Source organism: Nannospalax galili, unplaced genomic scaffold, assembly GCF_000622305.1.
Source record: "Nannospalax galili isolate Female #2095 unplaced genomic scaffold, S.galili_v1.0 scaffold70, whole genome shotgun sequence".
Classification (NCBI taxonomy): Eukaryota; Metazoa; Chordata; class Mammalia; order Rodentia; family Spalacidae; genus Nannospalax; species Nannospalax galili.
In genome coordinates, this window is record NW_008328543.1 from 421,468 (window position 1) to 447,263 (window position 25,796).

The window sequence follows — 25,796 nt, forward strand, 5'->3', positions numbered from 1 at the left end:
ATGGGAGAAAGGAAGAAAGAAAGAATCCATGTGTATATTTAGCAAGAGATTGACAGATATATAAAGCATTATATAGCAATAGATGCATTACCCAATGATCTGTGGGAAAAGAAGACATAAAATCTATCGGATTGTATGATCCTAGTGATCCTACTGTAATCAACACCATAATTTGTTAATATACATTGTTAGCATTTTAGAACTATTTAACACTATCTTAGACTGACACAACAGTAATGTAAGTACATTTATACAATTCTTATAAAAAGAAAACATCAAACTGCTTCTGAAGAGCTTGTTATCCTTCCATTAAATTCTTCAAGAAAGTGCCCATCAATCAGAAGTGATAACCAATTCATATTGCAAACACTGATAATACCTTATCAAATATCACACAGTAATGGGCCTAAAATAGCATTATGATACAAATGAAATGTGAAGGCCCTGTTTGCAAGTTGTCAAACGGACACTTGGAAACCACTAGCCACTCTGTTAGGAGCTACAGAAGGCTGATCTGGGTGTATGTGTGTGTTTATGGCACACTTGCATACATGCTGGAATTAATGGATCGAGCAACCAAAATATGAGTGTCATCGAGAAGGTGAGTACAAACGTGACCCATACAAATGTTTGCTGCTTACTTTCTTTTTTCTTCTTTTTTGTCTTTTTGAGACACAGTCTCCCTGTAGCCTCAGCTGATCTGGAACTCACTATGCAGACCAGGCTGGCGTTGAATTTATAGAGATCCGCCTGCCTCTGCCTCTGAGTGCTGGGGCTACAGGCGTGCACCGCCATGCCCAGCTTCAACATACTGTCACACGTATGGTACCACAGTGCTCTCTTTCCTCTCCCGCACCTCCCGCACATCTTTCACCTCTGCTCTTGCAGGGGTTCAACCCTAGTCTCGCAGGTCTCATTTTTCTCCTGGATTTACCTGCTCATTTCATAAGATCTACCTGCATGCACTCAGAACAAAGTAAAATAATGGCATTCTTTTACAAAAATACTTCATGTGATTCCTTTGAAGAGAAATTTTGTCTGAATAACATTCTAAATTTTCTTCCTATGCCCTGGCTAAGCTGGGCATCTTGTTGACAGGTTCCCTAAAGTGTCCTTGTATAGGAAGCTTGGTCTTCCGGATGGCAGTGGCAGGATGTGGTGGGATTTTGGAAAAGCGCTGCAGGATGTGGTGGGATTTTTGGAAAAGAGCCTAAGCCTTAGAATGAATGCGCTTCTCTGGAAACCTGGCTCTTTCCCACAGCCTGGGCTGATATGAAGAGAATGTACCTGACCCTGAGGCCCTCTCCAGCCTCCTGTGTCACCATGACCTTTATCCTACCTTATGGTTCTCCATGGGGATGTTACCTTTGATGAGGACTACATGGGAAGACCCAATCCTAGGGTGTCAGGCTCCCAAGCTGTTGTTACATAAAACTCTTTGTGATTCCCCATTCTAAGTATTATATTACTACAACAGCAAAGGAATCGATCCAGCCCATACATCATTTCTTTAAAATTAGGCAGCATGAGCCTCTGCTATATTGAACCATTTACTTTTGTTAGACTATACCTTCTGGTTTTAGGAAACCTTATTTTTTATGGTTTTTTGCCCAATAAATTTTGTCCTTTTTCTACCTGACAACTCTCCCCTTTTCTTAGAATTAGGTATTTAATCTATTATATGAGATCTTTGTTCTATCTCTCCAAAAATAATTTATCTAATTTTGTTTCAAAGTTCTCAAACTGTTCATCCTAGTTTTTTTCCTTTTTTTTTTTATGTATTTGAAAATCATTGTTTGAGGCCAGGCATGGTGGTACACACCTTTAATCCTAGCACTTGGGGGCAGAGGCAGGGGGGCCTTTGTGAGAGTGAGGCCAGTCTGGTCTACATAGTGAGTTCCAGGTAGGCTGGGGCTATAAGGAGACCCTGCCCAGAAAATCAAAGCAAGAGCAACAAAAATTAATTGTTGGTGTCTCGGGGGCCCATAAATTGACTAAGTATTTGTATATACATTACTACTGTGAAGTTCATGGGAACAAACATAAGACACAGTTATTTTCCTCAAAGAACTTGGGTGGGAGGATTTGAAGACAGACAGATGACACGTCAACATCCACACAGGGGTGTGTGTGTGTGTGTGTGTGTGTGTGTGGACAGTTCTCTAAAAAATTGATTTTTGACAGAAAGGACTTAGATGATAAAGATCTAGCACATGGGGAGGAGGGCTGGAGCCATGAGAAGGTAGAGTGGATTTGAGGAGTGGAGAAATCCAAATCCTGACCAGTCCTTTAGAGAAGCATAGTGCCCATCTCTTCTGTTACATGCGAGAGCTGTAACCTTCCTGTGTACATAGCCAGGACCTAAGACCATCGGAGGTACAGAGAGTCAGTAACACTGTTATATTAGAGAGTGAATATTCCTTGAATGGTAGATATTTATATAGCAACTGCTTGCTCAGGCAGAATGAAGAAGAAAGAGGAGGTATCATATGCAAATACTAAACTCTCACCTGTTGGTTGCTCTAAAGGGCAGAATTTAGGACTGGGAAGCTGGCTCAGTGGGTGAAGGAATTTGTTGTCTAGCCTAGCAACCTGAGATCCATCCCTAGGACCCAGATAGTGGAAAAAGAGAGCCTGAGAGCCGCCCAGAAGTCTTTCTCCTGTCTGTCCCTTCAGTAGCAGGAAAAGCCCAGGGGTAAAAGCCCAACCCCGTGTCTTCCCCGAAGCTTACATGGCTCCCATCTGCCACCAGTAAATATTTTCATGTTCAACAGATACTTGCAGATAATCCTAAATCTATTTTTTTTTACTTTATTGCTTTTAAGCCCACAATACTCATGAAAAGATGTTAGACACATAATCTATTAATAACGTTATTCAAAATAGATCAAGTGTTTGTTTTGAAGTGATGCATTCATGAAAGTATAATTAGTTCAGAAATGCAGAAAACATTTTTAATAACAGCAAGTTTATTTAGAATTGCCTTGAGAAGAAAACAATTTTGGATGGAAAAGGGAAGGGTTTGTTGAGTGTAAAATACCCTAACCAAGACCAAAGTGAAACATTAGGAAGCAATTTCGGTTTTCCACCCTGTTTTCTATGACCCATGAATAACCTGCCCACTGTGGTAGAGGTGGGGTAGCCGCTGATGTCCACACCTTAGAAATGGACATCTATTATCTATTTAATTTCATCCTTCACTGTCCTGGTTAAAACACAAACTCACGGTTTTTTATGCTGAGAATTTCCAACCTCTTAGGGCCTTTTGTGCTTCTAACATCCAATTTATTACTAGTGTAAAATATGAATGTCATAACTGGTAAGTGTCAAGGTGGCTAACTGTGCAGATTGTCACTATGTACTTCCTGTTTTTCCCCTACTGAGTCTATCAGTAAATCTGAATTTAATTCTTGAAGAATGTTTTTTTTATGGATGTTTACTGTTTTCGATTTTCTGTCCTATCATGTAAATACTAGCTCTCAGCTAACCAAGGTTTCCTAACTATTCTTCCTACAAGAAATCTTGTCCCAACATTTTAATTTAACTTTTTGTCTTTAACAGGGTTGTCTCTGAAAAATAAAAAGTATGTGTGTTCTAGTCTGTTTCTCCATTTCTGTGATAAAACACTCCTCCAACCTGGGGAGGAAAGGGTTTATTTGTCTTACATCTCCCAGTCACAGTTAGTCAGGGAGCCTGAGGTAGGAACTCAGGGCAGGAACCTGGAGGCAGGAGCTGGAGCACAGGCCACAGAGGAACACTGCTTACTGGCTTGCTCCCCTGGCCCATATTCAACCTGCTTTCTTATACAACATACCCAACAATAGTGGGCTGGGTCCTTCCACATCACTCAATAAACAAGATGTCCCACAGACATTACCACAGGCCAGTCCAATGGAGGCAATTCCCCAACTGAGGCTCCCCGTACCCAGGTGTGTCAAGTTCACACTAACGCTATCCAGCACAACACATTTAAGAACCATTAATCATTTTCTTTAGGTTAAAAACTGAAATATTTTGGGGGCCTGGAGATACTGCTCAGCAGTTAAGAGCACTGACTGCTCTTGCAGAGGAGCCTGGTTCAAGTCCTAGTACCCACATAACAGCTAACAACTCTGTCTGTAACTCCAGTTCCAGGAAATCCAAACCCTCCTCTGGCTTCTGCAAGCTTTACACAGCATGGGAGCACTTACATACATGGAACATAGCACTTATAAACATAAATAAAAATTAATTTTTAAAACTGAGATATTTTATGCCCTAAAACCCACTGCATAGTATTTTAGAGCAAAACTCAAAACAGCCTAATGACCCAGCAAATGTTGCCAAATGATCTTTTCCTGTTTCTCCAAACTCATCCATTGCTGAGTTCTTGTTGCAGGAGAAGTCCAGGGGGCTTTTCCTTAGTTATTTTACCTTTCATCCTGAGCTAGCCACATGACCTTTCAATGTTTCATGATTCCTCATTCCTAATCTTAGTGACCAATCATTTCTTCATTTACATCTTCTATAGCTGTTATACACTCCCAAAACTCCCTGATCATCCTAACAATTTAGGATGATCTGAATCCAGGTAACAGAAGCTAGTGAAGCCTAGTGAAAGTGCAGGCCGTTTCTACTTTCCTTATGGTGTGTCTCATGGACAATATAAGGTTACTACTTAGTCTTTTTCTCTTCTTTTTCTAATCTTTAAAATATCCTTAACCGGGAAAGGTTGGGAAAGTCATCAGATGTCTGAAAACAGGATTCTTGCTATCTCTATATATCAGAGAGCCTTCCATTGTAGGAAAATGAGGCATAGGTAACTCAGGAATTTTGGATTATTTGCAACTAGTTACGAAGGATTATACAAAGTTCACAATTACAGAGCAATAATGAGAAAACAAGACAAAATGCTAACTTGCTTCCAATTATCTACAGTTTCCATTTGAAATTCACACACTGATCATAGAGTTGTCTGTACTTACCCACAGATAAAGATCAAGATACCCTTCTAGTAGTCAGGGTTTCATGGTGTATTATGATTTTATCAAATTGTACCTTTAAGATCCTAGGGATTTTATCAAGCCTGGAATGACAGCATATACCTCCAACTCCAGCTCTAGGATGAAGCAGGGTTGCTGAGAGTTCTGGGCTAGGACATCAGACCTTCTGTTACATTATAATTATTATTCTGTTATTTTCTAATCAACATCATATAATTATTTGAATCATTCTAGCACCCATCTAAGTTTTTAACTTGTCATAATGATTTAATGCAAATTAGGGAATTCAGTCCCCTATGGCAAATGAATCAAAACAATCACCACATCTCTAGGATAATCATTTGAAAAATAAATTGGTTTGTGAGTTAGCTTTTCATCACTGTGACAAATATCAGAGAGCAGTGAGTTAAAAGGAAAAAGGATTCATTTGCTTCATGGTTTCAGGGGATTTAGTCCATATTCACCTGGCTCCATTTTCCCTCTGAACCTGCCTGTAGTGAAGCAAAGCATCATTGCAGACAGGCATGGTGAGAAGATGCTGATATCTGGGTAGCCTAGAGCAGAGAATGGGGAGCGTTCAAGGTGGTCTTCCCAGGACACGCACAGAGTGAGGTACTTCCTCCAAAAAGGCTCAAGGCACAATAATGCTATTTTGTTAGGAATCTATGAATGGATTAGCATGTTGAGCAGGTTATAGCCTTCAAGAGATAATCAAGAGGCAATAAAGATCTCAATACATGTGCCTTCAGGAATCTCTCAGATACAAACACAGAATCTACATGAACAAACAGGCAACCAAAGAAGAAGTCCATGGTTTCTGAAACAGCACAGCTCTGTAAATTCAGTCATCTATTCCCTCTCACATAGCTGTTTTTCATTTAGACACATGTGCCCATGAGCTTGCGCGCGTGCGCGCGCGCACACACACACACACACACACACACACACAGGGTCACACAGGCAAACAAGTTCACTTTTCACATAAAGATATACTGTGTTCTCTTTAAATTATTATATAGCCATACATATATATACATATATAGAGATAATTGAACTGAGTAAAATAATCCTTTTCTACAGGAACATGAATAACTAAACTAATAGTACTGTTTTAATACTATAATAGGCATTAAATCTTGCATTCCTTCTGCAATTTTTTGGAAGGTCTTGTCTTTATTCCAAAATGTTCCTAGAAGACTCTGCTGTTTGACTTAATCATCTTCACTAACTGGTCTTGTGTTTTACAATTGAATAATAAAGTAGAAAGGGAAAGATGTTTTGCAGCCCATGAGGGGGAAAAAAAAACCTCCAAAGGAAATTATGAAAAGTAGTAAAGTGTCTACATCCACCACATTCCTAAAACTAATTTATTTCATTTTCTAAATATTCTTAATGAGGTAACCATGCAAAAATTCTCAACTGTGATTCTTATAAAGACGCTGCATCAACATCACAGTTTAAAATCACATTATTCAGAGAGTCTCAGGAAGCATTTGTGTAGAGTCTACTTTAATTGTTTAAATAGAATTATTTGCCACAAACCAATTATATATGTGCCTAAGCTTTCATTTAAAATGCAAGCTGTTGATTAGAAGAATGAAAAAAATATAATAATTTACTTACAATACACAGCACATGTTCCTCTGAATTTCACATCTGTTTTACAGGTGTAAAATACTTCAAGATGAATTAAACCAGCTAGATTTACCAGTTAGTGTGTAGAGCATTTTTTATAACATAAATGAAACACAGGTTTCTTATTTCTGTGACCTTGGATTAATATGTCAATATTTAACATTGTAGTTACTAGGTTTCATTTATGCCTGAGCAGGGGAATTATAGAGGGAGTAGAAAAAATATTTCATATACTGGAAAAGATTGACTATGTAGGTGTAGCCACTATTTAGCAATATATTCTCGTGCTATTTGTTTTGTTTCATTAATTAAATTTGATTTTATGCAGTGTCACATATGGACCCAACGCATACTGACCACGCTCACCCCCACCCTCCCTACCACCACTTCCCACCACCCCAAATCTCTCTCACATTCATGTCTACTCATTAGACCCACTGAGATAATCAAGGCTGTATGATCATGGGTTTGGAGCTATCCTTAGGGGCCTGGTAGACTCAGCTGTTTGTATAAAACTAAAGGCAGTTGTTCCCCCTCCCTCAGAGTCTATCAGGACCCAGTAATTCAGAGGTAAAGGGTAAGACCCCATGAGTCCCCCACTTTCCTTGACTGTTGATTGGGCTGGTCTTGTGTGGACCCAGTACAAGTATCTGTAGTTGTTAAGTCAGTAATTGCAAGGCTTGTGTGATGGTGTGAAACAGCAAGGTCCTCGACAAACTCAAGTATTTGAACATTTGGTCAAGAGAGGGCACTGTTTGGGGAGGGTCATGGAAACTTTAGGAGGTACAACGATGCGGGTGGAAGCACCTCCCTGAGGCTGGGCTTTGGGCGATCATAGCTTTGAGCCACTTCCTGTTTTGCTTCCTGCTTCCCGTTTGCAGTGGTTGGAATTGTGGGTCTTCAGCTTCTGGTCCCTGCTGCCATGCCTGTTGCTTGTGCCACGCCTCTCCACCAGGACTGACTCAGCCCTCTGGAAGCCCAAGCCGAAATAATCTCCTCCTTCTCAAATTTGCTTTTGGTCAGTGTTTCATCAAAGCAATAGAGTAAACTGGAACGAGGTGTATTTAGTCTAGAGGCTGGCATTTTCCAGCTCTTCACAGATATTCACCTGCCTCTACTTCCCAAGTGCTGGGATTAAATGTGTGTCCCACTATGCCCCCCATATTAGGATATTTAGATTCTTGTAGTCATAGGGTAATGCACAATTGTTAGACTCATATCCTAAACTTTTACCTTTTTACTATAGGTAAATTCAAAATCCTTCCCTTCAATTTTTAGGTATACATGTTTTGAGAATTTATTTTTAAAATACTGTATTATTATTTTTTATGTATATGAGTGTATTGCCTGCATGTAAGTACACCCATGTCAACATTTCACAAATGGGAAGGCAGCAATGTAACTCACTAGAGGTACCTGAAACCAATTTCTGCCCCACAGCATCCCTTAAGAGTGGACTCAATGGTTGTGTCTAGAGGGCTCAGAGCTTTCCCACACAACCACAGTGGAGCTATCTAAGCAGCTGGGCCTCCAGGTTTGGCTCAAAGGCCCCAGGAAAGCCACTAGGTAGATCTACCCATCCCTAATGACAGGAAGCAGCAGGGATAGCACGCCCAACTGCCTAGAAAGTACAGTATCCTGCTCTGAACAGTTTGGCCACCCAGGGCCTGAGAAGGGAACAGGTACCCAGGAGCACCCCCCCCCCACACACACACACATCTGTATAAGAGAATAACCTTAACTGATGGTGCTGTTTTTGGTTTTGTGTGTGTGTATATTTCATACAGAACATCCCAAACAATCTTAATCATCTTTATACTCCCAATGGTTGCAGGTTCATCTCTAGGGCCTACCCATCTAGCCACAAGGTTTTGGCCCCAGTGACATTCCCAGGTATGGGTTTCAGCTAGTGGCCCCTGGTAGGTTGACCACACTCGAGCAGATGGACACACATCCAAGAGTATGTATACAGCAAAACTTGAAGGTGATAGTTAAAAGGAAAAGAAAAAGAAAAGTGTTAGGTGTCTGCAGATTCTTAAACTGGTGGGTGCAGCTCCCAATATTTTAAAATGGCCTGTCTGAGGCTATCCCGGGAAAGTCCCTCAGCTTATCGGAAGAACAAACAATCCCAAGCAAAAATGTCAAACCTACTGCATGGAAAGTTACCCAAGAACCTAACTGCCTATAAAAGATTGACTTCCTCTGCTGGCTGCTGCTCTCTCGGATCCTGGGAGGCCGTGTGGCAGTTTGTCCCCCAATAAACTTCTGTCTCCCTTGGCATGGTCTTTGTTGTCAGTGTTCCCCATGTGCTTCCATACAGAAAGAAACAATGCAAGGACAGCACTGGGTAGGAAGGGATTGGGAAAGTGGACCTGCTCTGTAAGAAATTCCCAAAGAACTAAATTTAAAAAGGAACTTATGATAAAGACAGCCCCACTTTAAATATTTTTCTATTTATCTTAATTTTACAATGTTGGGGATGAAATCCAGAGCTTCAACAGTTCCTGCAACACGTACCTACATCACCAACTGAAGTGATTGTTTCTACCATCACAAAAGTAGTAAATATCACATTTCTCTGATGCTGAAGGGACACACACACATGAAGCAGCAATAGATCTTCATCCACAAGGAGTCGTGATGTATCACTCGACACAAAACAAAATGCTCTAGATTGAATAAAGAGAATGCTAACCCCGAAATTAAATGTGTCATATCAGCTGCTTTTAATATACGAATGCCTCGAGCATTATGGAATAAAGCAAACATCTACGACTCAGAAAAGGAAAAGCAGCACATTAAAATGAGATAAACTAATCCAATTAGAAAATAAGTTAGAAGAATAATTTAGGGGCAGATAGGTAATATAAATATCTACATACAAGAAAATGTAGCCACCAAGGTTCAGTTACTTTGACATTATACACTGCACCAGCTTTCTAAGTGATACATAATCTTTGCTCTCCCTTGAATTCACTGAGTTTAAAATATCAGACCTTCATTTTCACCTCTGTCTTCAATCATATTTTAAAAATTTATACTTATTATTAAAATCTATTCATTTATACTCATCTCCAGTAATAATCCTATTCTGGAAAGTTTAATTGTCAACTTGACACACCTTGGTTGAAGGATCCAATGATATGGGAGGGTCCAGCCCACTGTGGGTGGCACTACTCTGGGCAGGTGGTCCTGTATTGTCTAAAAAAAATGGCTGAGCACGGGCCAGGGGACCAAGCCAGTTAGCAGCATTCCTCTATGACCTGTGCTTCACTTCCTGTCTCCAGGTTCCTGTCCTGAGTTCCCTCCTTGGGCTCTCTCAGCGATGAACTGTGACCTGGGAGATATGAGCCAATTAAATGCTTTCCTCCCCAAGTTGATTTTGGTAAGAATTCTTATCACAGCAATTGAAAGCTAACTAAGACAATACTCTGAAGGCTAATATACCACAAATGTGTTTTTTTAACCTAAATAATTCTTTGAGCTGAACTCACAAATGGAAATAGAAATCCTATTTGCTTTAATCTTCTCCAAATAGTTCTTAAATCTTATATAGCACATTATTAAAGACAAATACATAAAAGTATGTTGATAAGTTTAGAATTTGTTGAAAATATAATTTGAATAATTCTTTTTGATATCATCAGTTTTAGGTTTATTAAGTGATACCAAGATTCTATAATTGGAATATATTGATTAGCAATATTAATACCCCCAAGATCCCAATTGGTTTATTTTAGTCATCAGACAAATTTTGTAATCCTCAGACGATTTTGGAACATGTACCCTGTGTTAACAGGGATTACAGATGGAATGTGAGAAGTCAGTCATCCACACGGAACTCAGTGTCAATGTCGTGTCTCTCTTGCTTACATAACTTAAAAGGCATCATTAATGCATTACAGTCATCACAGCACAATCATAAAGAACAAAGCCCATGGATCTGAGGAGATGAGTGAGTTGGAAAGTGCTTGTCAAACAAGCATAAGGACCTGAGGTCAGTGCCCCAGAACCCATGTAAAAAGCCATGCATAGTGGTGCACTTCAAGATGGAGTGTGGGAGCAGAGGCCAGCATGTCTACCCACTGAGTAAGCTCTGGGATCAGTACAAGACCTGTCTTCCAAAAAATAAGGCAGAGAGTAATCAGAGAAGGCTCTCAATGTCAGTCTCTGGCCTTCAATGGCATGTGTACATGCATATGAACACATGTGTACATACACCACACATACACAACATACAAATAATAATAATAATAATAATAATAATAATAATAAATAACCACCCTTTACTCAAGAACACAGCCTTCAATACTAGTTTCTTTGGGAATGAAGCTGTTGACCCTTTTTTTTTTTGTAATGAAGGGCTTGGCTTACCTCTGTGTCTCAGTTTTCTTAATCATCAAATATAATATGATTATCTTCCTCACACAATTTCTTCAATGTTTCGACTATAGAGTACTAAGACATGGGATCAGTATCTGGAGTGCAGTTTGTGTCACATGGGCTTTCTCTGCTAGTACCTGTTACTTCAGTGAAGGCAGTGCAGGCCAACTGGTTTTCTCCATCACTCAGGTAAAAGAAAGTTCTCAATGATGTCTTAATAACGGACCGCCGGAACCTATCGTGACTAGTGTGAACCATGAAGACCCCCATCTTGCATTCCCATGGAGGACCTGCATATAGATTGCTCGACAGTGGTACATCATCTAACCAGTCCCTTGTCTTGGTCTGTCTCCTTGGGCTCTCATTCAGCTCATTGTGTCCCCAAACCCCCATTCAGGTCTTTGCATTGAAGTGTCTGCATTTAAGCTACTTCAGCTAAGTGTCCCACTCAGACCCCACGGGAACACAGCTAAGGCTCCTCTCGTGACACTTTATGAATATGTGACTATGCGTTACAACAGATGAGCTGGGAGCATTACACCATTTAGCTTGAGACCCATTCAATAATGTGGCTCTGCCTCACTGACTTAGAAATGTCATTTGTTAGTGAATCTTTGGGGTGAATTTCTACTGATATGGAACCTAACATTGATATGCCTCTGCCAACCTTCCAAGTGGAAATTTCACTTAATCTACTAGTAGATGAGATCACTTCAAAACACATGTGATCTGACCAGTTTTGAGAAAATTGTGATGCTTGATTGAAATCTCTTGTGCACCCATTAGATGGGTGCAATCAGGCCATGCCCTGCAGGAAATGATTAGCTATTACATAGAACAGTAGCTCTCTTGGGCTTGCCTGAGTGACTGCATTTTACAGGATGGCTTGCACCATTTTGAATGCAAAAGTTGAGGAAGAATGACTATATCTTGTTTGTACAAGTCACAACTATATTGCCCAACAAAAACCATGAGGAGCAGAATGGTAAATAAATTACTTAAGCAAATGAAATACTACCATCTCTGAACTTATCAAATTTAATCAGGAATACATGGATATATGGGTGTATCAAAACAATAGCAGAGAAAAAGACCTGTGAGTTTAACATCTATTCCACCAACCAAAGGGTGCCAGCTCCTCATTACAAGAATGAGGAAGGCACCCAGTACCAGGACATGGCCGTCAACATGCCCCATCACCTGGCCACTGGTTATGAACTTCATCCAGAAAAACTGTCACAACTAAAGACTGTTGCAACTGTTCTGGGTCTTAAATGGAAGTGTAGTTTTTCCTGCCCAGTACAAACAACCCACTTAAGCTGATGTGTGAAACTCTGACTCCCAGATCTATGTTGACAACTCTATATCCTGAGTTTATAAAACTTCCAGTCTGATTCCTACAGAGATGTGTCCTTGTGTCTGTATACACTCTGCTTCTGTCTTCTGTACAGAGTGTCTGATCCTGAAGTCTGTTGAAGTTTTCTGTAACCACTCTGTACGTGTGTTGGGGGGGGCGGTATGTGTGCATTATATGGTTAATACTAGTAGTAATTGAGATCAGACTAAAAGGAGTGGAGATTACAAAGTCTCTAATAGGCAAGGTTACCAAGGCTCTCAAATGTGGACCTAAGAAACAATGTGCATAAAGAAAACTTTCTACAAACTATTGTTACATTGTCATGCTAAATGTATGCCTTTTGCAAGCTAGATTGCGACCTTCTACATATGGACTGATGTTGCAAATCTATCTCAAATGACAACCATTGAAAAGTGCTTAACTTCATTAAGAATAAGCTAATGAGGCAGCGGATCCTTTTTGCATTTTCTATATAAAAATTATTTTGGAAGGACCTGGCACAAAAAAGAGGTAAAATTCCTATTCCAGTAGAAGTTGGCAGCCATTGTACCTACCTTTCCTGTTGGCATTCTTTGCCTTAACTCCCTCTTCTTAGGTGGTCTCCTGGTCTGCTGTCCATTTTGAAGCTCATAAGCTAAGACAGCTCACATATTTAAGAAAATTATGTATACTGCAAAAATACTTTGGAGGCTATCACAAAGGGTTTTTCTATGTAAATAGTTTAGACTAATCCAGTAGTTTAGTTTAGTTCCATCCAGAGATGGAAACTGAATTCTCCCCATACTTATGATAAAGACCCTTAAGCAAAAATTCAGAAATTAAAAAAAAAAACTAGGATTGAAAATGGTATCTTCACCAGACAGAACTCAAATTCCTCCCTAAAACTTCTAAAAAGGACTTGGGGGAAAAAGTGGATTATGTTAAATAAATTGTAGCCTCACAGATGGAATAGCTAGATAGTCCCACTCCATTCATTAAACGGGACAGCATTCCTGAATTAAGACGTCAGCTCTATGCAAAAAAACCTGGAAGTGTATAAAAAATGAACATCAGAAAAATATTTATTCTGACCTAAGACAGTAAAGGAAAATAAGAAAGAATGACATGATCAAAGTGTATAATGATCAATGGAGTAAAATCATGTCTGATTGTCCATTTAATCTGTATGGTTAAAAGAGCAAACTTCTGTTTCAGGAGGCGAGGCTGAGGATTTTGGTTAATTAAGATGCAATAAAATCCAAAATCTCAGATAAGCCATAGGCTCTCCCTCCGAATCAAAGAAGTACTTAGATGGTATCTTCAGTAATTCCCAGATCACAGTGTCAGTCTATATCTGTTAGTCTGAGTCCTTTAACATCACTTCTCTGAGATAGCAGCCCAGTCTTGTAATAGATAGGAATGCTTCTGGAACAGAACTGCCAGTTGAAAAGCTTTCCCCAAGGTCTTTCCGAGATGCCGACTCACCTGTTCATAGCCACTTTATACCTAATTTGAGCAGCAGGGTATCCATAGCCTGGAGTCAAAAGCATAAATTGAAGGTCTTTAGATTTCAATAATTTGGGAGGAAATTATTAAAGAATTTTTTGTGGATGACAAATAACTGCCTGATTGACGCATTTGAACCTCTATGTCTTCGTGACTCCTAAAACTAAATGGTAAAGGATAAAAGACAGAAGTTAAAACGTTATTGGGGGTATTAAGGTCAAACACTGCCTGGACTCTGACAGCCCCAACAGTGTAGGCTCAGTTACCCATCCTTGGTAATCCTGAGAGAGAGACCCAACTGTGAAAAACAGAGAAACAAAATTTATTTGTTGTAGACACACTGGGAACAGTAACAAATAATGTGGTCTAGTGGACCTCTGCCCCAGGGCTATCCTTGGAGTTCTGATCTAAGAATTAGTTTTAAGAAGCCTGAAGAGCTAAGCAGTTGAGTCACAGCATGGTGCTGCACATCACCGGTCCATAACTGTCTCGGCTCCAGTCTCTCCCATAGGTGCTCTGACAGGTTGACAGAACTGGGTGAATCTCTTCCTGGGAGGCAAGTTCTTCCTCTGGCTGGCACAGGGCTTCCACCTCTGTCCTTCTCCAAACATGAGTTTCCTGGGGAATCTCAATTCCTTGGGACATTGTTTCAATAGTCCCATAGCCAATGGGAAGACAGAAGTGTCTTATTTTAGAATATGTTCTCTCATGTCAGGACAGTTATTAATAGACAATAGACAAGGAATCGACGTAAGACTGTTTACTTCCTAAACCCAGGAGGGGTTTTTGAATCTCTCTGTAATTCTCTTATGCTGGTAAACCAAATGTTTATTATTGCTGTTCAAAAGATGACATGAGATATGAAATTTGCTCCTGATGCTTAAAGCTCAAAGGCATGCACAACTTCCAGGAAAAATGTAATTTTATAAGAAGAAAATACACCATCTATGACATGATTTAGTCAAAGAAATAAATATATGCCTTTGGAAAGATTGCCAACCACTTACAACTTTACTTGGACTGTTCAGAAAAGATTACCTTTTAAATTGTTCCTGTTTCTTCAGGGAAACTTCATATATTCTTACAATGAATTTAAAACTTTTCTCAAATTACTGCATCTCTAAGATTTAAGTTGAATCTTAGTAACTAACCACCTTCTGTGGATTCCTAAACAGCTTTATATCGTGTGTGTGTGTGTGTGTTTCATGTGTTTGAAGTTGAAATTTTGGTCTTCCTAATTATTCTAAATCAGCTTTCATGTGGACAATATTGACAGGTTATTCATAATATTGGTCTAAATATAATCAGAATCTTTAAAGACCAATTATATAGTATAACTTTTCCAAAAACAAGTTTGCTCACCTTGTTTAAGAGTAACAACATTAGTAGTTAGGCTAGTGAAGACTTCTACTGCCTTGTTTTCTCATTTATCGTCCTTGCTTAATGGGAAGAAAAGAAAAAAAACAGGGTTTAAGGAGGGATGCAGGGGTAAAATGCTGGCTATACAAGCATGAAGAACATAGTTCAGATCCCCAGCAGCTACATAAAAGGCAGGCATGGTGGTGTGGTCTGTAATCCCATTGTTGAGGTAACATATGTAGGTAAAGCCCAGAATCCCCCTTGTGAACCAATCTAGCCAATACAGTGAGCTTCCAGTTCAGTGAGGAGACATTGCCTCAAAAGCCAGGTGAACACTAATAGAGGAAGATACCTCAAGTTCACATCTGACCTTCTCACATGCATACACAGTTGAGCACATGCTATACATATGTGCAAAGATACATATTTATTACATACAAAACTGTTTGACTTTTCACCATGTAGTTTATGTCTTTGAATTTGCATTAATACCTCCATTTGTAATCAGCCCTGTGATGTTTTAAACTCTGATATTTCCTTTGAAAAAGGACAGAACTAGGTATTTCCTGTCCAAAGACTTACTTTGCCCTCAATATATTAGAATTCCTCCCTATGAAAGTCCAGGTCTAGTCCTCATTGTCAAGTTTTGAAATTGATGGGAAAACAACTTTCTATCACCTATCTGGCATAAGTTCCATCTTAGAATAACCTTTAATCAGGAATTAAATCATCCCAGGTGTCACAGTTATTATCATCAGGTGAACTCATCAATTAGCAAGTGGGAGACATTACACAGGTTCAGAATTGCCTTTGGAATGCCACGGGAACAACAGAGACTTTGACTTCAGCAGAAATCCCAACTAAAAAGCAATCAGCCACTTACTAAGAAGACAGACAGCAGGTTGACTCTCATTTGAGATGAGGCAGAGGTGGAAGGAAATGCTTAGTGGATGCTGATACTGGAAGGTACTGTTTGCTAAGTCTTAGTCTCAAGACACCAGTTTGCCTGTCTGACTAATAACTAGCATTACTGTGTTACTGAAAAGGTGAACATTAGCCAAGCTGCACAGTTCATTTGAAGGCTTTTTATTAGATTGTAGTGTTGGAATTGTTCTGGGTTTGAAAAGTATGCAGGTGTGTCTCAGACTATTCTTTAAGTGTATTGAAATTTTCCTTGCTGAAGAACGATGGGCCTGGAAAGGACAAACATTTTAAATTTGTTTTTCCAGCTTTGGCAGTCAGCTCATTTCTCCATTACACAAGTGACCATTCCCAGCTCTTATCAAAGAGTTTGGCATTCTCCCATGGTCCTCATGCTTTCAACCCTTAGGAAAAAGCAAAAGAGCAACTGGGTTTTTGTTGTTGTTTTAACAGAAATCATTAAATCACTTGAATAGTCTTGGACATTCTTGGACAAGAGCATTTTCCTTCTCTCCGTGTTCATTAGTTCTATGCTTCTGACATGAAAAGACCCCTGCCATGGACTTAGGTTTCTCTTGCACAGACACTGAGCCTCTCTAGCCTACTTTTGGTCTCCACCTTATAAAATGACCGTGGGAATGCTCTGGGGCTCTCAAATGATATGCTCAATGTAAACACAAGATAAAGCCTGCTTTTTTGTTATGTCCACCCAAGCAACGTCTGCATGAGTTTTATCAGAGAAAAAAAGGATGTGAAATAAACATCAAAGACACCTCTGTGGGGGCTGGAGAGATGACTCAGCAGTTAAGACTACCGGCTGCTCTTGCAGAGGACTCAAGTTCAATTTCCATCACCCACATGGTGGCTAAGAACCAATGGTAACTCCAGTTCCCGGGGATCCCTCTTCTGACCTCTGCGGGTATTGCATGACACAGGTGCACTTACATGCATGCAGGCAACACACTCATAGACATAAAATAAAATTTAAAGAAGGACCTTTGTGATGCATATTTAACTAGAATCAATTAAACTAAAAAGGTGAAGATGCAGGTGACTGGGGCAGCAGCCTTGGGAACGTGGTGGCTGCAAAAGGCGACCCGCAGGGTGGTGCCCCTGGGACACCGACACCCTTCCTTATTACCAAGGACGTGCTGCGGGGCCTATCCTCAGACCTCAGCAGAAGGGGCTACTGTCATCAAGAAGGGATGACAACAAGCCTGATGTGGACCATGGAGTGGGACGTGGTGACTAGCCAAAGCTCCCTGACCACTCATAGCATGAGAGGGACCCACAGTATAGATGGAACCATCAGGCCTGAAATAGAACTGGAGTGAACCGATACACTGGGACCTAGACATGTACACCAGGAACTGTATGGACACATCCCCTACACCTGGTTCTTGGAATGCTGTGAGGAAGCCGCTAGTCTTCATCGCTTTCATGATTTCCATGTTCTGGGTAGACAACACCTTCCCTCCTTCCAGCCTGGAGGCCGAAGCAGTAGCCTTCGGAACGAGGTGGTGGTACCACCAAGGAACGTCAGCAGGTGGTTCACTAAGGTCTGAGGAGGCTTCATGGGCTTTTACCCTGCTAACTAGGAGTCTCTTATTTCCCTCATTCCTGAAGATCTAACCCTAAGGAAATCCCTAATAAACCCAGTGCTGTGGCAAACAACAAACAAACAAACAAACAACAAGAGCTAAGCGGCAGTGGATATGTCACAGGATCAAACTCTAGCTGAAACATGTTTTCCCTGTGGGGAGGTTTACAGCACAGCATTCTTGAGGACGTGGGCTGTATACTTACTCAATGCTGAGCAAAGTTAATCTCTTGTCTAGAGAAATCACTTATAAGCTTTAATTTATATGCCTTTTCAAACCTTCTCATTATTTTGAACTTTTCACAGATTAGGTTACCCAAGGATTGCTATTTATTAGCCACTATGAAAGCTGGTTCTCATTGTCAAGTAGCCTGACTTTAGAATCAGGAGACACACCCCTGGGCTGGTCTATGAGGATATTTGCCAACAGGATTAACTGAGGAGGGAGGAACCACCCTGACAGAGGTGCACTATAACATGGGTGGGGGTCCTGGAGTGAATGAAAAATAAGAAGCAAGCAGGTGCTCCATCCTTCATCCGCACCCTGGACGCAGTGAGAACAGCCACATCATGATCTAACCCTGAGCACAGACTGACTGATCCCTCTCAGATCAAGAGTTGAAGCACACACTCCCTCCTTAAATTGTTTATATCAGGGATTTCATTACAGCAGGAAAACAAAGACATTATACTTACACTTTTTCTTATCCTGAGCCTTTTTGGCCATAGAAATATAAAACCATAGGCTGATGACTTTGGCATTGGCTTGACAAAATTCCAGTAGATCACTTCATCAGGGAATGCTTCTCTCCTCTGATAAGCAGCTTCTCAAGCAGCAGTTGATCTACTGAGGCTTTCTTCTAGACCAGCTTTCACAGTGATTACCAGTCTTAAACTATCATACCATGAATTCCACCAAGTCCCAATTAATTCATATTCAAAAGACCCAATTTAATAGCTTTTCCCAGTTCACAAAGCCCTTACTTATGTGGGTTTTGACTTTCTTTTGTTGAAACACTGCTAAGCAACAGCCAGGCTGAGATTCTTTTTCTTACCAACGGTAGCAGATGCCAATGCATTGAGATTTGCTTAGCCTGGTGTCTGCCTCAGGGTAACCACTTAAAGAATTGCTATTGTTATTTCTTTTTTCTTCTGTTGTTTTGGTATTTCTACATCACTCACTGTAGTGAGAATACAGGAAAAGAATAAGCTATCGTTATTTACAGAAACACAAGTTTGTCACTAGTGTATCCATTTCCTTTTACACATTGGTTTTCTTTTCAATTATTTTATATGATTTTCAATTTCTTCTTAATAATTTCATTCATTTTAAACCTCAAATTTACTGAGTACTCAACTGAAATAACACAAAAGATATGGTCGGTTTGTACACTGCCTAAGCAATGAGGATTATCATTGAATGCGTATGATGTGCTGGATTCAGTCCTGTTACCCCACAGTTTATGTGAGATTTAATATCCACAATGACAATAATACAGAGCTCTTGTCAGGTTAGAAGACAATGTTCTCATATCACTGAGTTATCCTTCTGTGTTTATTTTAGTGTATATGTGTGATAAGAGAAGCCATGTTCTACTAACTTAGCATCAAATTTAGATCCATTGTAATTTCATTACCTTTGCGTTGCATGTTATATTTCAAATCTCTAGACCTGGTCAAGCCACAGATCTATCCTCTGATCGACATGACCCAATTTACCCAAACTGCATTTCCACTGAAAGTATAGAAGAGTTTCCTGTTCTTCACACATTCAACATTATTTGTTATTTTTTGTTCTTCTTTCACTTTTTTTTCTGAGTCACAATGTTCTATAATCCAGATAGCCTTAAACTCATTCTGTATAAAACCAAAGATGAGCCTGTTGCCTCTACCTCTCCAGTTCTAGGATTTTAGCTTTGCACAACCATACCAGTTACAAGCTGGGCCAACGTTCTGCAAACTGAACATTTATCCTAATAGGTGTGAGGTGAAAGCTCATCCTGGCTTTGATTTACATTTGATTTACAATTCATTGATGATTAATGATGTTAAGAATACTTGCAAAGGATCCTCTCTCCAATAAATGCTCCTGGAAAAATTGGATTTCCACATGCAAATGAATGAATTAGAATATAATATATTATATAAAATCAACAAAATGGATAAGAGACCAAAATATAATCCAAGACACTATAAACATTCAGAAGACAGTGTACAAGAAAAGTCCCCGGACAGGTGCCTTGGTGATATTCTTTGCATATTATGCCAAAACCTTTGGTAAAAAGGCAAAAACCCTGAACACGCCTACTTTAAACTAAACAGCATTGTGCACAGCAAAGGAAACCAATGATAAAATGAACAGAAAGGCTACACATTTTCACAAAATATTAACAAACCATGCAGCTGATAAACACCTAATAGCCACAATATCCCTTTATGAAGGAACTGTGCAACTCAAAAATTAAATAAAAATTCCTGATTATTAAATGGGCAAAAGTTGTGGATGCACAGGAGTCCTTGATTTCGGTCTCAATCAATAAGGAAAATCCATTAATACAATGCCAGTCACCGTTATGGCTGAGCATGGCGGCCCTGCAAATGCAACTGGTTGCTGTGAGTTTAGGGAGTTGGGACTGATTCATCAAGGGGATGCTTTCTGGGAATTGGGATTTTTCTGCCAATGGACATAATGTCTGTTCATAAAAAAGGGGTTTTGCACATGATGACCCTAGGATTCATTTACTTCAGAAAACACCTAAATTTCCACAATTGTTTCCTCTCCAATTCTTAAGTGTGATTAATGTTTCCATTTCTTGGCTTAGAAGGGGACTTCTGAGTTCCCCTGAGAGGACTTTGGATGTGAGGCTGTTTCATTCAGGACGTTGTATATTGTACCACAATATTAAACTCTTTTATCCTTGACAGACCTTTAGACCGCTTCTCATCACTACTCACGGAATGCTGCAAGGAATATTTCCAGGACTATCACTCTGTGACTCAATGGGAGAAGATGTCTAGAAGTACACTTTCATATCAAAGATGTACAGATAAACTTTTAACGTCTCAAAGAATATGCTTATTTACCTTCACAGTGCTTTGTGAAGGCATAGCTTATATTTTCCTATTCAAGTGAGAATAATTTCTTACTTCATAGTTTTCACTTTTCTATTACAAAAGAAAACTTGCCCTAGAATTATAAGAAAGAATATATATAGTTCATCAAGTTTTTACATGGTAGTGTTGGAATTAAATTGTAATACTCTTCTATTTTCCAAATTTTCCAAACTGATTTACATGAGCTTCCTCTAAAGCCACCTGACAGGTTACCTATGTCTCCTGATAGCAGGATTATGCCTTATAAAATGTGTAGCTCCATTACCTTTTGTATAATGATATTGAAAATGCATGTATCACAACTGATTTTTCTTCCACTGGCTTAGAAACAGGCAAGCACAAACGTATAAGAAAATACAAAACATCTCCAGACTTATCACTGAAACACCATAACAAATAAAATTCCTAAGAAATTCATTTACATATAAGGTGCCAGTATAATGTCTTCATTTGAGTAAAGGAAACATGGCCATGAGAAGGATTTTCCAAAGAAGGGCCTGGGAAAATAATATACATAAAAGAATGGAATTGTAGAAATGTGAAGACCAAAAGCAAGACAATCTCAAAACAAACCAAGGACACATAGCCCTTAGGGGTAGAGTGAGTTGCATGGTGGGAAGATTATGTGACCTGAGCAACATCCAACTTGAGGAAAGAGCAGCTGCTCAGACTGGGTCAGATTCATGGACTCCACCTGGACTCCTCCTCCTGGTGCTTCCTGAACTCACTCAATACTCCTGAGTGATGACGCTGGCTTCTTCAGAAAGAGGATTTGAGACGGGTCTCTAAAACAAAATCTTCCAATACCAAGGGTCATTCCTAAGTTAAGTGGATAAAAGTCCCTACATACATATTTTATGCAGTAACTTAAAAAGCAAGTGTATGATCTTTTGATGTATACTATCAAGCATTTGCATTTCCTTGTCATTGGTCAGTAACTCATTTCCCCAGTTGAAAGAAAAACAACTTTAACTCTTACTAAAAATGAATTCTAATGATAATTTTTATTACATAGTGCAGGGATCATATTATTTCATAGTCTTTCAAAGGGAATGTGAGGGTTCAAAGAGATGGGTTGGAATGGAATCCAGGAAATCAATAACTGATATCAAGATAGGAGCTGTGTCTTTGCTCTGGAAACTGTTATTGGACATGTTAAAACTGAAGTGAAATGCTTCTTCTAAAAAAAATAATATTAAAAAATGTAGGAAACAGCATATCTTGAAATGGAGATCTTCTTTAAAGGGTTAAAAACTCATTCAATTTTATATCTTACAGGGTTTATACTGAGTTCAGTATTGTATAACAGCATTAATTCAACTATGAACCTAAAAATTTACAGCTACTTTTGAAAGAGATGTATCCTTGCTCTGGAGTGTGTTACTGAATATGTTAAAGCTGTAATGAAATGCTTCTCCTAATCATGTGGTTATTAAATTTTTTAAAAATTAAAAAAATAATTCTTCAAAGCATAAAAATTTGCTCCTTAATTATTAGTAGATGGGAAAAACATTACCATTGACTCAGATGCCAAAGAGCTCAGAAAGTAACCAGCTATGACTAGTAATAATCAGATATAGAGATTAGAAATGCATGTGCAAATATCTTAATGTCAATTGCATTAAAATGAATTTTTCTATATGAAACTGTGTATTTTAATAATGAAATGGAGATCTTTTTAAAGGTTAAAACATCATTTAATTTATGTCTTATAGGGTTTATACTGAGTACAATATTGTATAACTGTATTAATTCAACTGTAAACCTAAAAATTTATAGCCAATTTTGAAACAGATGCATCTTAGCTCCAGAAATTGTTGTTGAATATGTCAATGCTTTTGTCATGAAATGCTTCTTCTAATTATGTGGTTATTAAATAAATAATTAAAAACAATAAAATAGCATGCCTTGAATGATGGAAAAGCATGGGCTGTGCATACCAAAGCTAATAATTTCCTTTACGTGAACTCTCATGATGCACAAGGCTGTGTAACCAGTCTGTACAACTTCTCTCTTATATATTTAAAATATTTTACTTATTATTTTAATTTTATATGTATGAATGTATTGTCTTCATATTGGCAAGTGTACCCTATTGTGATATGCCGAAAGAGGTCAGAAGAGGGTGTCGGATCCCCTGGAACTGGAGTTATGGACAATTATTAACCATCATGTGGGTTTTGGGAATTGACAGGTCCTCTGGAAGAGCAACCAGTGCTCTTAACCACTAAGCAATCTCTCTAGCCCTTTAAAAAGGTATATTGCAGTGGGTAGGGGCAGTGCAGAGACTGCTCAAAATGCTAAGAATACGCAACTATGCCTTTAGGCATAGATAGGACACCTGTATCAACCTCCCCTCCCCAAAAGCTCAGATACATCACAGAAGAGAGAGTGGAAATGCTTGGTACCCAAGGATGGGGAGGAACACTGAAAGACGGGCCCAGGGACATGGCGGGGCAGGCACACATATGAACTCAGCACAGCACAAGGCCTGCAGAAAATCAAGCCAGTTTAAAGCTCCAGGGCAGATCAGGGAGGGGCTCTGGAGACTCCAGCCTCTGCCTGAGGAGCTAATGGCAGTGGACAGCTGCTGAAGTAGGGCTGGATATAATCCAGACACATTGGATACATGCATGAGATTTCAACTAATAAATTTAAAACACCAGTATGAAGTCACATACAAGTATCTGCACATAACATGCAAGTAACATAATTATAATATCTAGCACGTTCCATGTCACAGTAGCACACATGTAGCACTCTGTAGAACTGAAACAGAATACTGAAGATCTGTCCACACAGGTTGTCACGCTCCTCTACCTGCGTGGCTTTCTGACCCTCTTTCTGTAATCTTTTCTGTGAATTTCAGAAAAGTGATGCTAGAACCTTTACAGTTAGCATCAAACTTTTAAAAAATGGTTGTGTGTTCACGTACTTCAGAATCACTGAGGAAAAAAAATATTGAATTTGGTCTCAAAAGACTTCAGATTCCATTCTTTTGAGTTTAAAGTTTTTTAGAAAAATTGAAAAATATAAGGAAGCATGCTAGGCAGGAAGATTTAAAAATTTGTAAAAGTCTGTATTCTATTATTTTGTGACCAATTTCTATATGTCATCTGTTACATTTATTACAAAAAATAAATAGATCTGCATTATTGCTAGGCTGTGAAGTGAGTCTTTATTGCTAATGCCATGAGCCTATGGCTGAGTCTACCAGATGCCCACTGCCACAGGCTTGCGATTCAGCAGGCTTTGGAGCACCATGGCACTGGAGCTTCCTTCCTCTGCTGGACTTGTATTTCCACTGCACAAAGCCATGGATTTAGTGTGCTTGCATTACCATCTATGTTTGCCAGGTACCACTGACAACAGATCCAAAAGTAAATCCATTCAAAATACAGTGTAACCTTTCAAGCCAAAAAGAATACACAGGTCAGGAGAGACCAGGCTGTCTTGTAGAATCCAAATTATTTGCTCAGTTGCTAAAAGATTAACACAGGCACTGAGGAACACAGGGTTAACAGACAAGGTCCTCCGTAGAGAATTATGCAACATGGCACTACATCTGTGGTGGGAGTTGATTAGTAGCCTAGCAGTCAGGAGGCCCTAGGTTTCATTCTCAACACTGAGAAAAAAATATCCAGAATGTTATTAGTCCCATATTTTTCATTAATCCCTGTCTTGAAATTATAACAGAGGCTAGAACCTATAGGCAGTAATAAGAAGCCTTAAATAAGCAGGAAGCAATTGCCCAAGTATGTGGAACAGAAACATATTTATCTAGTCATTAGATTAGATTCAGACAGATCAGAAAAATCTTCACAAATATTTACATGGCATTTCCCAAGTTAGATATAAAATCCATGCTTATTTTTTAGAGCAAAATTAACTTTTAATCTCAAGATATTTAATAAAAACTAAAATGTCGGATCGCAAAAAAACATAAAAAAACAACAAAAAAGAAAGAACAACAACCAAAAACCCAAAACACATCAATTTGTTCCACTAAGGGCGAGGGTCTGTCACCCTGGGGCTCTAACCTGAGGTCTGCTAGTATGCGGAGACAGGATACAGCTCTGTGTGCTGTGCATATTGCCACGTAAGATAGGCAGCTCATTCCAAGCTGCAATGATTGACACTTGCAAGACCCCATAGGCTCATGCAGTGAAGGCTTGGGTGTCAGCTGATGGGGTTACTTTTGGAAGTGGTGGAGGGGAGTCTAACTGGGGAAGGTGTGTCCCTAGAGATATACTTGTGAATACTTGCTCTCTGGTCTCCTCTTGTCTCTGTTTTCTGGCTCCACCAAGCCCTTCATCACAGAGGGCATAGGCCTAGAGACAAGCAAGCCAGTAACTATGGACTGAATCTATAAACCAAAGCAAATCCTTCCTCCTCTAAGAGTAATCCTCTTGGCTGTTTGTCACAGCAACACCAACACATAACCAGAGCGAAATACTGTAAAAAATGAAGCCATTGCCCTAAGAAATTAAATGTGATAAAGATTGTTGTCAGTTCACTGTTAAAACAAATATTAGGCTAGTAAACTACCTTCACAAGGAAGAATAAAAACCAAAGACCAACAAATGGAAAACCCCTGAGAGCTAACTGACTTATCCCCAAGAACACAGGGAGGAAGTAGGGAGACGATGAGCATGCAGTTAATTAATTCCAGATTAATTAATTGAAGCTGAGTCACCCGAAGCAAAACACTATCTCAGGACAGATTTCTTGGATTTATTATTTTTTCCATATGCTTCCAAACTCACCAGCATGTTAAAGCTGGGAAAAGGCTTTATCTATTCTTGCATGTGTCTATGAGAGCGCATACCACATGTGTGCAGCCCAGAAGAGGGCACAGTATCCCTGTAGCTGGAGGTGTGAGCCAGCCAGTGTGGGTGCTGGGAACTGAACTCTGGTCCTCTGGAGGAACAGGATGTCTGTCCAGATTTATCTTTAATAT

At 39.4% G+C, this 25,796-nt stretch overlaps 1 protein-coding gene across 7 annotated transcripts in view; it reads right to left on the bottom strand.

Moving 5' to 3' along the window:
• LOC103729463 (protocadherin-15) overlaps positions 1 to 25,796 on the bottom strand; it is a 1,150,197-nt gene that overhangs the window by 406,224 nt on the left and 718,177 nt on the right. The gene's annotated exons all lie outside the window — the stretch shown is intronic.